Here is a 13,850-nt window from a genome sequence, read left to right as displayed (position 1 = left end):
AAAACTTTAAGTATTTATTAATTCATATAAAAATAACAATAATAAGCCCTTCGTATCTTAACATATAGAACACTTTTATGAAAATGATTATAATTTTCAAAGCCTTACCCCCAAATTTTGAAAAACATTTTTTCAAATCTTCTTAATGTCTGGTTTAATAGAAGGTAGCTGGATTCTCGTGTCTGCTTTGTCCTCTTTGTGTTTTTGGATGATTCCTAGTTTTGAAAAATTAACTTTAAGTATAGTTGATTTATAATGTTGTGTTAATTTCTGTTGCACAGCAAGATGATTGAGTTACATATACACACACATTCCTTTTATCAGTCTTTGCCATATGGTTTATCACAAAGTACTGAATATAGTTCCCCGCGCTCCACGGCAGGACCTCGCTGCTCATCCTCACGTCTGCTTCTGCTTCTCTTGCAATCTGTCGTTTTTGTCGACCTCAGTGAAGAAAATCTAGCAGGTGGAAGAAGGAGTGCAATTTAATAGTCATTGTGGATATTCTTTGCCACTGCCCCCAGAATTCAACAAACGGATGTTTCCCTTTCTCTCCTTTTTTTGATGTAACGCTTTATTGCAGTATAATTCACATGCCATAAAATTCACGCTCCTAAAGGCTCATGGTTTTAGTGCCTCCTCGCTCCCGGCTCTTCCGGGACGAGAAGGCATTTGAAGGAGTGTGCTCAGCCCAGGGGAAATCAGGCCCTCCCCACCACACACACACCTGAGGGAAGACAGCACGGAGGGGCGCTGCCAGGAAGGCAGGGGCGTCTGGGAGCATCCTCCAGACCCGCAGACAGGCTGCCTCTGAATCCTTCTCCCCTCCCGCCGGAGGCCACACGGGACGAGGAGTTTCAGCAGCTTTGACCCTGACCATGGAAGAAAAAGCCTCCCCATTCCTGGCATGGTAGGGCTGATTTTGGGTCCACTAGGAGGGGGATAGACAAAGCCTCTAAGAAAGGAGGGAAGAATTCATGAACTGCCGTTAAGTGAGATGAGAGAAGGCCGTGGAGGTCAAGAGCCCAGCCATCGTACGAGCCTCCTGTGGCCGCTGAAACAAGTGACCACGAGAGTAATGGCTGAAAAACGACCAGGGGGCTCCCAGGAGGCCTGGTGGTTAAGGTTCTGTGCTCCCAATGCAGGGGGCCTGGGCTCGATCCCTGGTCAGGGAGCCAGAGCCTACACACCGCAATGAAGACCTGGCACAGCCAAATAAATCGAAATGAATAAAGCAACCCAAGTCTCTTCTCTTGCAGGTCCTGAAGTCAGAGTCTCATGTGGGTCTCACGGTGCTCAGGACAGGTGAGGGCAGGGCTCAGCTTCCCCTGGAGGCTCCAAGAAAGAACCCATCTCCTGGCCTTTGCTGGCTTCCAGAGGCGCCCACGTGCCTTGGCCCATGGGCCCTTTTCCCACGTCCAAGCCAGCAGCTCCGCATCTCCTGATCTCTCTCTGACTCTGACCTCTTCCTTCCTCTCCTGACCCTTGTGATGACGTTGGACCTTCGGGGGAAATCGAGGACCATCTCCCCATCTCAAGATTCTTAACTAATCCCGTCTGCAGAGGCCCTTTTACCATAGAAGGCAGCTATTGGGACTTCCCTGGTGGCCCAGTGACTAAGACTCTGCACTCCCGGTGCAGGGGGCCCAGGTCCGAGTCCCTGGTCAGGGAACTAGAGCCCACATGCCTCATCTGAGCGTTCGCATGCTATGACTGAAGATCCCTCGTGAGGCATCTAAGACACGGGGCAGCTGAATACGTGAAAAAAAACATTTAAGAAAACGGAGGAAGACGTTCACAGGTTCCGGGTATCAGGACGTGACCATCCTAGAGGGGCGTTACTGTGTCCCCACGGGGCTCGAGAGCGTGGCCACTGGAGCAGACAGGCTCCGGGGCCTCAGACAAGTCATTTCACCTCTGCGTGCTTCAGTTTCCACATCTGTAGAGAGAAGACAGCGACAGCCCTACCCCGTTAGGCCCACCGCTATTTCCACAAGCCCTTCTGGCAGATGCAGAGGGCTGTGGGCAGTGGCCATGTTTCCAGAACCTTCCTTGGCCATGGCCCAGGTAACTGGGGAGGGGCTGCTCACTGAGCTCACCATCCGTCTGTCCCTCGCCCCCTCCAAGGGCAGTTCCGGTGGCACCCACACACACACACTCGAAAGCCCCCCAGACACGCCTGGGAGGGGCCAGGAGGGCAGGGAGGCGGTGGTGGCGGCCGCCACGGCCACACACGGCTTTTTCCTGCATTTAACCGGATTACAGGACTTGAGCTTCCTTCCGTGTTAGGTCCTCCCAAGCCCCTGGGAAGTCGCGGGCGCTGAGCCTACACTTGTTGGATTGTGAGTCATGCATTGGCCGAGGGGTGGAGAAGAGATGGAATCAGAATTTCGGCCCTGGCCCCCTCAAAGCCTTCATTTTTCTGTGAACATATAGTGCAGAGGGTACTTATTTCAGAACAATAAAGGGATCATGACCTTGACAGCGAATCCCTCCCCTTGGCTCGGAGGGAACACAGCCAGCCCCTCAGCCCGGGGTGAGAGTCCTCCCCCTGAGCCCCTCCCCGGAGTGCCTCCGGGGAGCTGCCCTTGGAAGTCGGGAGCTGCACAGAGCAATGGAATCCAACCTTGAGCTGAGCGTGTTCTGCCCACAGGGGAGCATCGGGAGCTCCCTGAGCCCAGGACGCCTCCTCCTCACCACCCAGCAGAGGAGAAAGGTGAGGGTGTGCCCACCCCCGGGCTCTGCACAGCTGAGTCACGGGAGGCGTGGAGTCACCTGCCAGCCATCTTGAGCTCACACACATGTGCAAGACCAAGCGCACGTGTGTGTGTGTGCTTGTGTATGGGTGTGCGCACCAGCAGGTTTGCAATTATGTCTGCGTGTGTGTGCATGTGTAACTGTGCACTTTCGCGTGCCACCTGAGTATGTACATGAATACACGTGTGTGCATGCCTGTGCACACACACGAGTACACGCTCGTGCGTGTACGTGTGTGCATCTGGGTGCACAGGTCTCTGTGTGCATGCTTGCCTGTGAGCGTGTGCCTGCGTGGGTGAGCATGGACATGTCTGTGTGCTCACATCTGTGTACAAGTGTGCATCCACTTCTGTGTGTGGGGGCCTGTTTTTGTGTGTTCAAGTCTCTGTGTGCACACACACGTGAGTGTTGCATTTTCTCCCTTGGGTGATTCAGACGGCCGTGGAGATCTGACATAGCAATGAAGGTGGCCGCCAAGACAGATCCAGGGAAAGGCGCGGGCCAGGCCCCGCCCGATGCCTATCCACCGTGGGCTCGGCAAAGCCAAGGGCTCAGGCAGGATGCTCCCAGGGCCGAACTGCCAGCACCTTCGACCAGCTGCGTTGCTTACTTCTCAACCTCGCCCACCTGAGGGCATCTTGCCATGTATTTCAGTTTCAAGCACGATCCGAGGGCCAGCTGCCGCCCATCCTGGGGGAACATCGTCTTCTTTTGGCACGTGCCCACCTGCTCCAGGCCGGCCTCTGGGGACCCCTCCCCAGGCTCTGGGGGGCTGCTATTTAAGACCCCCACAGTCGTATGAACAGGGTTGGTCTCTCAATCATTGGCTTCACGGGGAACAAAGGCAGAATTGTGACGGCTGTGGGAAAGGGCAGCAGTTTTGCAGCACAAAGAATTTATTTTTTCTTTCCCTGATCTGAGCCCTATTGGGGCCCACGGGCTGCCTGGGAATTCGGAAGCAGCTTCTGGGAGAAAGCTGGGCAGGCGGTGTGGGTGGCCGGCTGCTCAGGGTGCCTGCTGGCCCCCCAGTGCCTCCAGGGCGTCTATTCTGCCCCTGGAGTCCCGCCCACGGCCCTCCGGCGTGTTGGGGACACACTTGGGCACTCCTGCCCCTCTCTGATGCCGCAGCCCCTCCAGCCCTCCTCGGCCTGGACTGCACCCAAAGCATGTCTCCCGCTGCTCCCCGCTCTGCCCAGGCCGTCCTCCCCCTCCTCCTCCTAGTGGATCACCTCCCACCCCATCCCCATCCCACCCCCATCCCATCCCGCCCACCCCATCCCCATCCCATCCCCATCCCATCCTGCCATCTGGCTCCACGGACCCCACAGGAGGCAATGCCTCCCGGTCTGTCCCCAACCGGGTCTGCCCCCCAGGTGCCTCGCAGGAACCCCCGAATTGCTCTGAAGTCTGACCCCCTCCATGGTCCCCGTCTTGACCGATGGGGCTACTAGACAGCCAGTCTGTCTGAGCCAGCTGTCGGGGCTGGGCTGCACACCACGTGGACCCCCGCCCCTCCAACCCATCACCAGCTCCAGCCAAGGCTCCTGAGAGCTCTCTCCTATCTCGCCCACCATCCTCCACTTTCCTCACCTCCCCCACCTCCCTCACTCACCCACTAAAACCCTTGAAGTCTCCTTGTGGCCTTCGAGGACCCAAGGGTGCCCCAGGCCCTTTGCAGCTCACCCAGACACTTCTTGCCTCCAGGTTCTGCTCCCTCTAGAGGCTCTCTCCCCTGTGAACACCAAGCTTCCCTCCCCAGCCCCACGCCTACCTACCCCTTCCCTTGTCAGGGCTCCTCATCCCTGAAGACTTGGGTTAGTGGTCACGTCATCTCCAGGAAGCCTTCCCAACCCCCAAGCTGGTGAGCGCATGCCTCCCACAGCCCTTGCTCTTGATTCACCCTTGATGGAGGAACCCCCTTCGTGAGGGGGTGGGCTGGGATATGGAGGCATCCCTGCAGCCCAAGTGAGAGGCTGTGTAGGTGGGGGATGTCACCTTGGCACCCGCAGACCTGTACCTGACCTTCCCGATTGGGGCGTGACCTCAGGGATGGCCTGTGAGACAGGGCCCCGTGCCCCCAGTAGGGGCAGGGCCGTGTGAGTGATGGGAGTGGGCAGGGCCAGCAGATGCTTCAAGCCCCATCTCTGTGACCTTGGGTTGACCTTGCCCAGCCTCTGTGTCCTGCCTGCGAACTGGGGACCACAGAAGGGCCTGAGATTAGAGCCAGACCTGCAGGGAGGCCCGGGGCCCTGAACCCACAGAGCTCAGCTGGGCGGTCAGAAGCCTGGCCTGAGGAGGGGTTCCAGGGACAGAGGGAATGTGGGGTCAGGCGATATGGCGGCCACCTGGCGGTCCGCCCTTGGGAAGGTCGCCAGCCTCCCGAGCAGACCGCCCTTCGGAGGCCCCACAGCTCGCCTGGGTCCTGCCTGTGTTCCCAGGCCCTGGGTCACGGCCGGGCTGCCCAACTGCCTTGGGAGCTGACCTGGGCTGACTGTGGCGCTCGGCCAAGCCGTGTCTCTGCATTTAGCACCAGAGCTGAGTCGTTTAAAGCGGGGTGGGGGAGCGGGCACCTCCTGTCCTCTGCCTGCACCGATGGAGGAGACGGGGGGCACTTCTCCACCGCCAGGGCCCCTCCAGTTGCTGACCACCGGCCCCCGCCCTGGCCAAGAGCCCTTCCAGCTCTGACAGGCTCTGGCAGGAGTCTTTTCTTTTTTATATATGATTTTTGTTTATTCATTTCTGGCTGTGCTGAGTCTTCGCTGCTGGGCAGCCCTTTCTCTGGCTGCAGGGGCTTCTCTAGCTGGGGTTCATGGGCTCTAGGGCGCGTGGGCTTCAGGGGCTGCAGCTCCGGGCTTGGTAGTCGTGGGGCCCGGGCTCAGTCGCTCTGCAGCACGTGGGACCTTCCCAGATCACAAATCAAACCCCTGTCTCAGGCATCAGCTGGCAGATTCATTACCACTGAGCCATCAGGGAAGCCCTGGTCAGGAGTCTTGGGGCTGGCGCCAGCTCGGGGTGAGAAAACGGCCCTCAGGGATCACGTGGGTGGCTGGGGGCGGCCGGCCTGGACTGGCTCCTTTGCTCCCGGTCCTCAGTTTCCCCGCCGGCCCCTCAGCACCACGTGAGTGAGCGGCCCTGCAGTAGGCTGGAGGTCGTGCTGCAGTGAGCGCCCCATGGGGGGTGAGCAGGTGGGTGCCCCTGGGCCTCTGCCCAGCCTGGTTTGCGTATCAAGGTTGAACCTTCTGCTGCCCGCCCTGCCCCCCTCCCCAGACAGGGCACTCACTCAGTCGTGGCCTGGAGGGTGGCTGTGCCACGCTGCCCCTGGGGCCCTGGGGGACCCTGGTGAAGGTGCCTGTCTGCAGCGAACCGCTTGCCCTGGCCAGAAGCAGGCTGGGTGGCAGGCCCAGGGCCCAGGTCACGCAGGGCAGCTCAGGCTGTGGGTGAGACAGGCGTCCAGGCCCCCGTGGGCCGCAGGACTCTTGGTTCCTGGCCTGAAGAATGGGCGGATACGAGCAGTGCCCACCTGGCAGCTGCCAGAGGTGCCCCCGGGGGTCCCGTGGAGCCCCGAGTGGCCAGAGAGAAGCAGACAACCAGCACCGTGCCTCCCCCACCCTCCCAGAGGTTATGGCCAGGGCAAAGCTGGCCTGGCCTCCAGGGCGCTGCTCCCTGGCCCCTGGCCACTGCGCGGGGCTGAGCGCTCTGATGGGCGCAGGGGCACAGACAGGAAGTTCCCGTATCCTCGAAGGTCAAGGTCACTCACTGCAAGGGCCCTCACGAAGCCCGTGTCCTCCCGGCACTGATCTCAGTGTCGGTCCCAGGAGCAGCAGCTCGGCTCTGCCCACCAAGCCACTGCTGCCCCCGACCCCCGCAGGGCCGGCTCCACCCGGGCCAGGGAGCACACACAGCCAGGGCTCGATGAGCCTTTGTGACTCACTGCTGGGGAAGGGGAGACAGCTTCCCATGGCGCAGGGATGGGGAGGGCAAGGCCTGGCCTTTTCCGCCTTTGCGGTGGAGCCGGCTGGAGGAGCGGGGCACAGGGAGGAAGGCAGTCCACAGAAACGGGGCCGAGCCCTGGGGATGCCCTTTGAACCAGCCCTGCCTGACGCTGGTCCAGTTCTGGGATTTTTTCTTACATAAGGTGGTAAGTCCCTCTCTGGGCCTAAGCTGGTTTGGCGTGGGTTTCTGTCACCTGCAATTAAATCTTCCGGATTAATTCTGAGACTGACTCTAGAGAGGACCTGCCCTTTTGGACACAAGAGGCCCCGGCTCCCACAGGGAGTCCATGGCCCGTCCACCCCAGCGGCATACCACAAGGCAACTCCCACAGGCCCGCACAGCACGCACAGCGAGTCCCCTACATACGGACCTTCCAACTGTGAACGTGCGTCTGTGCGCACACTTCCGTCCGGCGTGAGGGAAACAGCAGCTCGCCCTCCGTCTCCTGTTGCTGACGGCCCTTCAGCTCCAGCATCTCCCACATCCTCTCCCTGCTCTGGTCAGCAACTCCTTTTGCCTGCTCACTTGATGCCAGTCCCTGCACGCCAGCTGTTGTACTGGATGCTGTACTTTTCAGGGGACTGTACTATGAGATTAAAAGCTGTTTTTGTTTTGTTTTGCTTTTATGTCTAATTTGTGTGACAAGCATTATAAACCTATTACAGTAGAGTATTCTGGAGTACGAAAGGGCAGCTCACTCCAGCGTTCTTGCCGGGATGATCCCATGGACGGAGGAGCCTGGCGGGATCTCAAAGAGTCAGACACGACTGAGTGACTGAGCGTGCTCACGCACGGCACAGTCCTGGATACCTGATTGTGTTAGTGGGGTACCTAAGCTAATTTTGTTGGACTTTCAAGCCAACTGGACTCAGAATGGAGCTTGTTTGTATATAGATTACTGCACAGTCAGGGTGTGAACGTGGGGCTTCTCATTCCTTTCCCTACTTCGCAGCTGGCAAACTCCTATTTATCCTACAAAACCCCACTCAGGACTTATCTGAACCAGGAAGCTTTCTGTGAACTCTCCCCCTGCCGCGACCCACCTCTGCTCTGTGGCCCTCCCTCCTTCCCTGTGCCTCCAAGGCCCTCAGCATTGTCTCCCTAATCCTCATGCACAGTCAGTGCCTGTTCCGAGTCTGTCTCCCAGCTGGGAAAGGATTGAATGAAGGATAGTTTGGAGGGCTGCACCCCCAGGTGGATCCCTCAAGCTGATGCACATTCCGTTCTGGCTGGTCTGCAGTTGGAGCTGCCCTGGACCCTGAACCTCTCCCCCTCCACCGTCAGCTATCCACAGCTGCTCGAGGATGTCTGGTTCAAGTGTGGAGGCTGCCAGGAAGGTTCCCTGGAGGGAAAGAGGCTGGATTCCTGCCTCCAGGACTGGCTGGTGGAGGCAAGGCTGGGCATGCCGGGGTTTGTACAAGTCTGCCTGGGCCCGGGGTGCTCCTGAATGGGTGTCTTCCAGGCCCTGGGGGGCTCGGGCAGGCTTCTCACTGAGACGGATGGAAAAAAATAACACCTACAGGAGGGTCAAATGACAAGACGGTGTCAGGCATCCATGGCTGGTGATTAACAGAAGCTGGGGTGGGGGCCATGACGGAGGCCCGGGGAGGTGACGGCACCAAGCAGCAGCAGGAGGGGCGTTCCAGGCCGCGGCCCACTGTGAAAAGGGCTGTGCCGTGCGCTCTGCAGGGCAGTGGCCTCCTGCGGCTGCAGGCAGGCTGGTAGGGGAGGTTCTGCTCCTGCCAGGAGTGAGCCTTCAAGAGCAGGGGGAGATCAAGTCAAGGCTGTGAACCAGGCAGGGGAGGACTGGTGAATGTCTGGCCCCAGCAGTCTGCTCTCTCTGGGTGGCTGGTCCTGTGCTGGGTTTTACAGTGGCCTGACCTTTGCCTGTTCAAGACCAACTTGTTCAGGCCCAGTGAGGCTGTACAACCTATAGCCTCCCAGACAAGGCTGCCCATTAAGCACCAGTGTCAACTGGAATGGCCAAGCCCACTGGGCCTGGCCCGACTCCCAGCCTGCTCCATTGGGGCCAGGCCAGCAGCTGCCCACGTCCTCTGCCAAAGGGGCAATCTCACTCACTGGGCCGCCTGTCTGTCACTGGGTTGTGGGTCAGGCAGACTAAAGAGCCTGTGGCTTCCAGGCCCACGTGTACCCGGCTCCTATCAGCTGCCAGGGGTGGCGCCTGCCCACTCGTCAGCGCTGTTCCCATGCTCCCTGCCCACCTGGCCAGGAGTCTGTCCTGTGAGCCCAGAGCTTTAGGCGGGGAAACTCCCTGTGGCTGAGTGATACCTCCAGGTCTCTCTTGGGGTGGGACTCCCTGAGGATCTAGGAGGGTGGTGACTGCCCCAGGGCCACTGAGCAGGTACCACGCTGATAAAACAGCGTTGACAGTCCACCATCCCTGTGACTGGGCTCACAGGGTGCAGAGGGGATTGAAGAAGGCCCCTGTCCTTGGGGGACACGCTGTGCCGACCTCTCTGGGCCCAGGGGCACAGGGATGGGACACCTGACTCAGCTCCTGTGGTGGGATCAGACGAGACCACCACTCCCCACCCCACCGGGCAAGTGGTGGGCAGCAGGGCTTTCATCTTGGGTCTTCTGTAGCCTAACCCCTGCTACATGGGACCTTGTGACCTCGGCCATGCAGCCTTCTGCAGCCTGGCACAGATGGCACCCTCCACTTTAGAGGGCAGCCCTGCTGGGGACCCCCCACTTGCAGATGCTGGCCCATAGCGGGTGGCCAGGTGCAGAGGGGAAGGGGTGCCATGGTTCTTTTCTGTTTTGCAGATGGGGAAACTGAGGCTCAGAGAGGCAGAAGTGTGGGCTCCCGTGACAGAGCTGGGGGCAAGGGCACAGTCCCCGGGTTGGACCCCAGTCCAGGGTTTGGACACGGCAAGCACAGCTGTCCTCCCGGTGGTGGGAAGAGGGGCTGTCCCCCACCTCCCCACGGCCAATGGAGCAAGACACTCACCCCGGGGTGTGTGAGGGGAGAAGAGGCCTAGCCTCCTGCGGGGGCAGCTGGCCTGAGGCAGAACCCACCTGCCCTTCTCTCTCCTTGCTCTGGACCTCGAAGGCTGCCGGGGACAGGAAGCCGGTGTTGGGGGGTTGGGTGGCGAGCGTCTCCAGGACCACCCCCCTTCCCCAGCCAGACCTGCGCTATTTGTCGGATGCGGGGCGCCACCTGGTGGTCACCTCAGGCCTCGCCCATCCCATGTCGTCATCTAGTCACTAAGTCGTGTCCGACTCTTTGTGACCCCGTGGACTGTGGCCCGCCAGGCTCCTCTATCCATAGGATTCTCTAGTCCAGAATACTGGAATGGGTAGCCATTCCTTTCTCCAGGGAATCTTCCCAACCCAGGGATCGAACCCAGGTCTCCTGCATTGCAGGCAGACTCTTTACCAGCTGAGCCACCGGGGAAGCCCCCAGCTCCTCTGTCGGTGGGATTCTCCAGGCCAGAATACTGGAGTAGGTTGCCATGCCCTCCTCCAGGGGATCTTCCTGACCCAGGGATCGAACTAGGCTCCTGCGCTTCAGGTAGATTCTTGACCGACTGAGCTAGGAGGGAAGCCCATCCCCCATAGCTGAAAAAACATCGGGGACCTTCAAGTTCATGCCTCCTCATGCAAGAACCTACTCGCTGGAAAAGACCCTGATGCTGGGAAAGACCGAGGGCAGGAGGAGAAGGGGGAGACAAAGGATGACGTGGTTGGATGGCATCACCGACTCAATGGACATGAGTTTGAGTGAACTCCGGGAGACGGTGATGGACAAGGAAGCCTGGTGTGCTGCAGTCCACGGGGTCACAAAGAATCGGACACGGCTGACTGAACAACAAACATCATGCACATGGGGGAACAGGGGCTCCCGGGGGGCCAGGAGCTCTGTGGGTCCCTCGGGGAGGCAGAGCTCCGGACACAGGTCCAGTGGTCATGTCTCTCTGGTTGTGCTCAGGGCCATGTATGTGCGAACGTCGCTCAGTCGTGTCTCTTTGTGACTCCATGGACTGTAACCCGTCAGGCTTCTCTGTCCATAGGATTCTCCAGGCCAGAATACTGGAATGGGTAACCGTTCCCTTCTCTGGGGGATCTTCCCAACCCAGGGATCGAACCCACATTGCAGGCAGATTCTTTACCAACTGAGCCACCGGGGAAGCCCTGGTTGTGCTCAGGGCTAAAGTGGCTTTGTACACATGGGGATACAGGCCCAGGTCGGCAGAGACGTAAGTCATGGTTGGGCTTGTGCAACCCCTGCCAGGGGGTCAAGTCTGTCTGCCCTGGCCAAGCGAGAACCCGCCCTGCTGTGCTCATCACCCTTCTCAGACCCCATTGCTGGCTGAGATCTTGGGGGAACATCCCCTAGCTCGTGGCCACACCCCCTAGCTCGTGGCCACACCCCCAGCTTGTGGCCACACCCCCTAGCTCGAGGTCGCAGGTGGATGGGACTGGCTTGGCCTGGTCCTGAGGCTCACCTGGCGTGGTCCCCTGCCTGCCTGGCACCTGAGTGGCTGCCTGGACTCCATCAGGACTGGGTCCCTCCCTGAGAACAGAGAACCAGGATCATCAGTTCCTGTCCTGCCTTGGCGGCCCTTCTCAGGGCTCACTGCCCAGCTCAATCCTGTTCTGGGACCCCATGGGCCTGGGTCCTTGGGGACCCTCCTCTGCCCCCCACCCCACCCCGCACTGTTCCCGCCCCTGAGGAACGCTCCCTGACCCTGAGGGCCCAGGAAGCCCAGGAGTCTCTCTCAGGTGCCCCTGGGCAGGGTGTGTAGGGTGGGTGGGGCACAGGGGCTGGGCTGGCCGCACAGGCATGACTTCCTGCAGGGCAGACCTCCAGCCCATGTGGGGTCCCCAAGGTCAGTCCCTGGAGCATGTCCAAAAGCTCATGCTCCGGGTCCTAACAGGGTTCCGGTTCGGGTTGGGCCTGGCTCTTCTGTTTCAGTAGCTGTTCACCCATCAAGCTGGAGAGGCCTGGGCCTCCCCTCCCGCCCGCCGTCTCTGCCCCGGTCAATCTGCTGGTCCCTTTGCTGTCACCTCCCAATGCGTCTCAAACCTGCCACTTTAGTGCTCTCCTGGTCACCACCACGGGCTGGGCACAGCTGCTTCAGCCTGAGCCCAGGGGCCACCACCGCTCAGAGTTCTGCCTCCAAGGGGTCCTCTCCCCTCAGCGAGGGGCCTCTGGCAAATGCAGAGCTACCAGGCCATGCTCATGTCCTGTGGGACAGCCACTGGCGTGCCTCAACCAGCAAGGCTGGTGTGGTCAGGCCTGTCTGGGGAACGGTGAGGTAAACCGAGTCCAAGAGGTCTGTCTCCTTTCTGCAGGACTTGTCAGAGCCTTTAATGGGCTCACCTCAGTGTGACTCCAAGAGAGGACACTGAGAGAACCAGCTCTGAGTTCACGAGCATGTCAAGCCCTTCACAAGGGACAGCCAGCCCCCCTTTCTCAGCCTAGGTCCTTAGGACCCCAGGGACTGCCCGCCTGCCCCACTGCCTTTCCTGCCAGTTTCCCTCACGGCACTGGGCTCCACTCCACCAGACTCTGTGCTCACTCCAACTTGTTTGTCCTTTCAGTGGGCATTTATTACACACCCACTGTGCACCACCAGGCGGGCTTCCCTGGAGGCTCAGCGGTAGAGAACCCGCCTGCAATACAAGAGACACAGGTTCGATCCCTGGGTCGGGAAGATCCCCTGGCGAAGGAAATGGCAACCCACTCCAGGACTCTTGCCTGCAGAATCCCATGGACAGAGGAGCCTGGCGGGCTACAGTCCAAGGGGTTGCAAGGAGTTGGACGTGACAGAGATTAAGCACACATGTGCACCCAACACTAGACCAGGTGCTGGGGATAAGGCAGGGACAAGATGACACAGGTCCCTGGAGCTCAGCTCGTGGGGCGGGGGTCGGCCCACACGCAGGTAGATAAGGAGCACGGTAGGGGCAGGTAGAGCTTAGAGCTGCAGGGAGCGGCCCCGGGACGTCAGCTGCGTCTGGCAGTCCTCCCATGGACATAAACAGTTTCACGGAACACCAACACCCCCGGGGTGGTCCCGGACACAGACAGCAGCGTGGACCTCGTCCAGGGCACAGAAATGTTCGGACCTCCCCGTCTCCAGCTGCGGGAGTGACCGCTGCTTCCGGGATGAATCACAGTCCCCGCCCCCTCCTGTCACGGCCTCACCCCTTCCCGAGAGCAGCCAATTGGAAGCGAGCTGGCCTCCTCAGGCCCCGCCCAGCAACCCGGGCACCTGGTGAGAAGCCGCGTGACTCTGCCTTGTGGCGGAGACCGCTGAACTTCTTGGTCCACCACGGGGAAGCCCCGATTTGCTTTGACAGCTCAGTGGAGACAAGAAAAGTGGGCAGTGGGGAGAGAAAACGGAGACACGGGGGGCGAGTGTGGGCACTGTTGGCCCGGGTGGGTGTCGGGGAAGGCCTGGGTGTCTGGGGGAGGGAGGCTGTGCCCCGAGCAGCGCTGGACCCTCACCGCCTCATCCCGCGGGGTCCGCCTGCTCCGCCCACCTGGCCGGTGTCTGTGGCCCAGGGACCCCTCAGTACCTGCAAGGGCCGCTCTGCTTGTCGTCAATCTGGGTGAGGAGATGGCTTCAGAGAGGGCCTGGGTCACACAGCTGGGTGTGGCTGAGACGGTGAGGGTGAGGCCCCTCTGCGGGGTGGTCTCCTGAACCTGTGTTCCTTCTGCCACACCCTGGGCCCCCTCCCTGGCAGCAGGGGCTGCTGGCTGAATGCCTATGGGCCAGAGGGCTGGCAGGTGGCTAGCTGACTCCTTGCTGCCATGCGCTGCCTGCCTCTGGGGTGCCTCCATCTGGGGGTGACCACAGACCACCTGGAGGGTGCCTCCCCCATCCCCCGTCCCACCAGGGCTCCTGCTGGCCTCTGCCCCAGCCTCAGTCCCAAACACTGGGTGGTGGGCCATCTGGCTGGGCCCTCAGGTGCTGGGTTCCTGGGCCACTGGTGACCCCCAGTGGACTTCCTCGCTCCTGGAACTATCCTGCCCCCACGCTCTGGGGGGTCTGTGCCTGCTCCGACCTGTGGGGCGGCCTCCTGCGGGTGCCTCTTCCTCCCACAAGGACCCCCACCCCCTTGACCGA

The 13,850-nt window shown here is 60.3% G+C and overlaps 1 long non-coding RNA gene across 1 annotated transcript; it reads right to left on the bottom strand.

Moving 5' to 3' along the window:
• On the bottom strand, positions 1 to 2,136 carry LOC147373261 (uncharacterized). The gene is made up of 2 exons (XR_015164654.1): positions 728 to 2,136; positions 1 to 459 (listed from the first exon to the last, which is right to left on the bottom strand). It is a non-coding gene; the product is annotated as an uncharacterized LOC147373261 (long non-coding RNA).
• Between the last annotated feature and the right edge of the window lie 11,714 nt (positions 2,137 to 13,850).

This window comes from Bos grunniens, chromosome 5, assembly GCF_055505025.1.
Source record: "Bos grunniens cultivar Pamir isolate PY7600 chromosome 5, Bosgru_T2T1.0, whole genome shotgun sequence".
Taxonomy (NCBI): domain Eukaryota; kingdom Metazoa; phylum Chordata; class Mammalia; order Artiodactyla; family Bovidae; genus Bos; species Bos grunniens.
The sequence above is the reverse complement of the archived record's forward strand: the minus strand, read 5'-3'. Positions and strand labels throughout refer to the sequence as shown.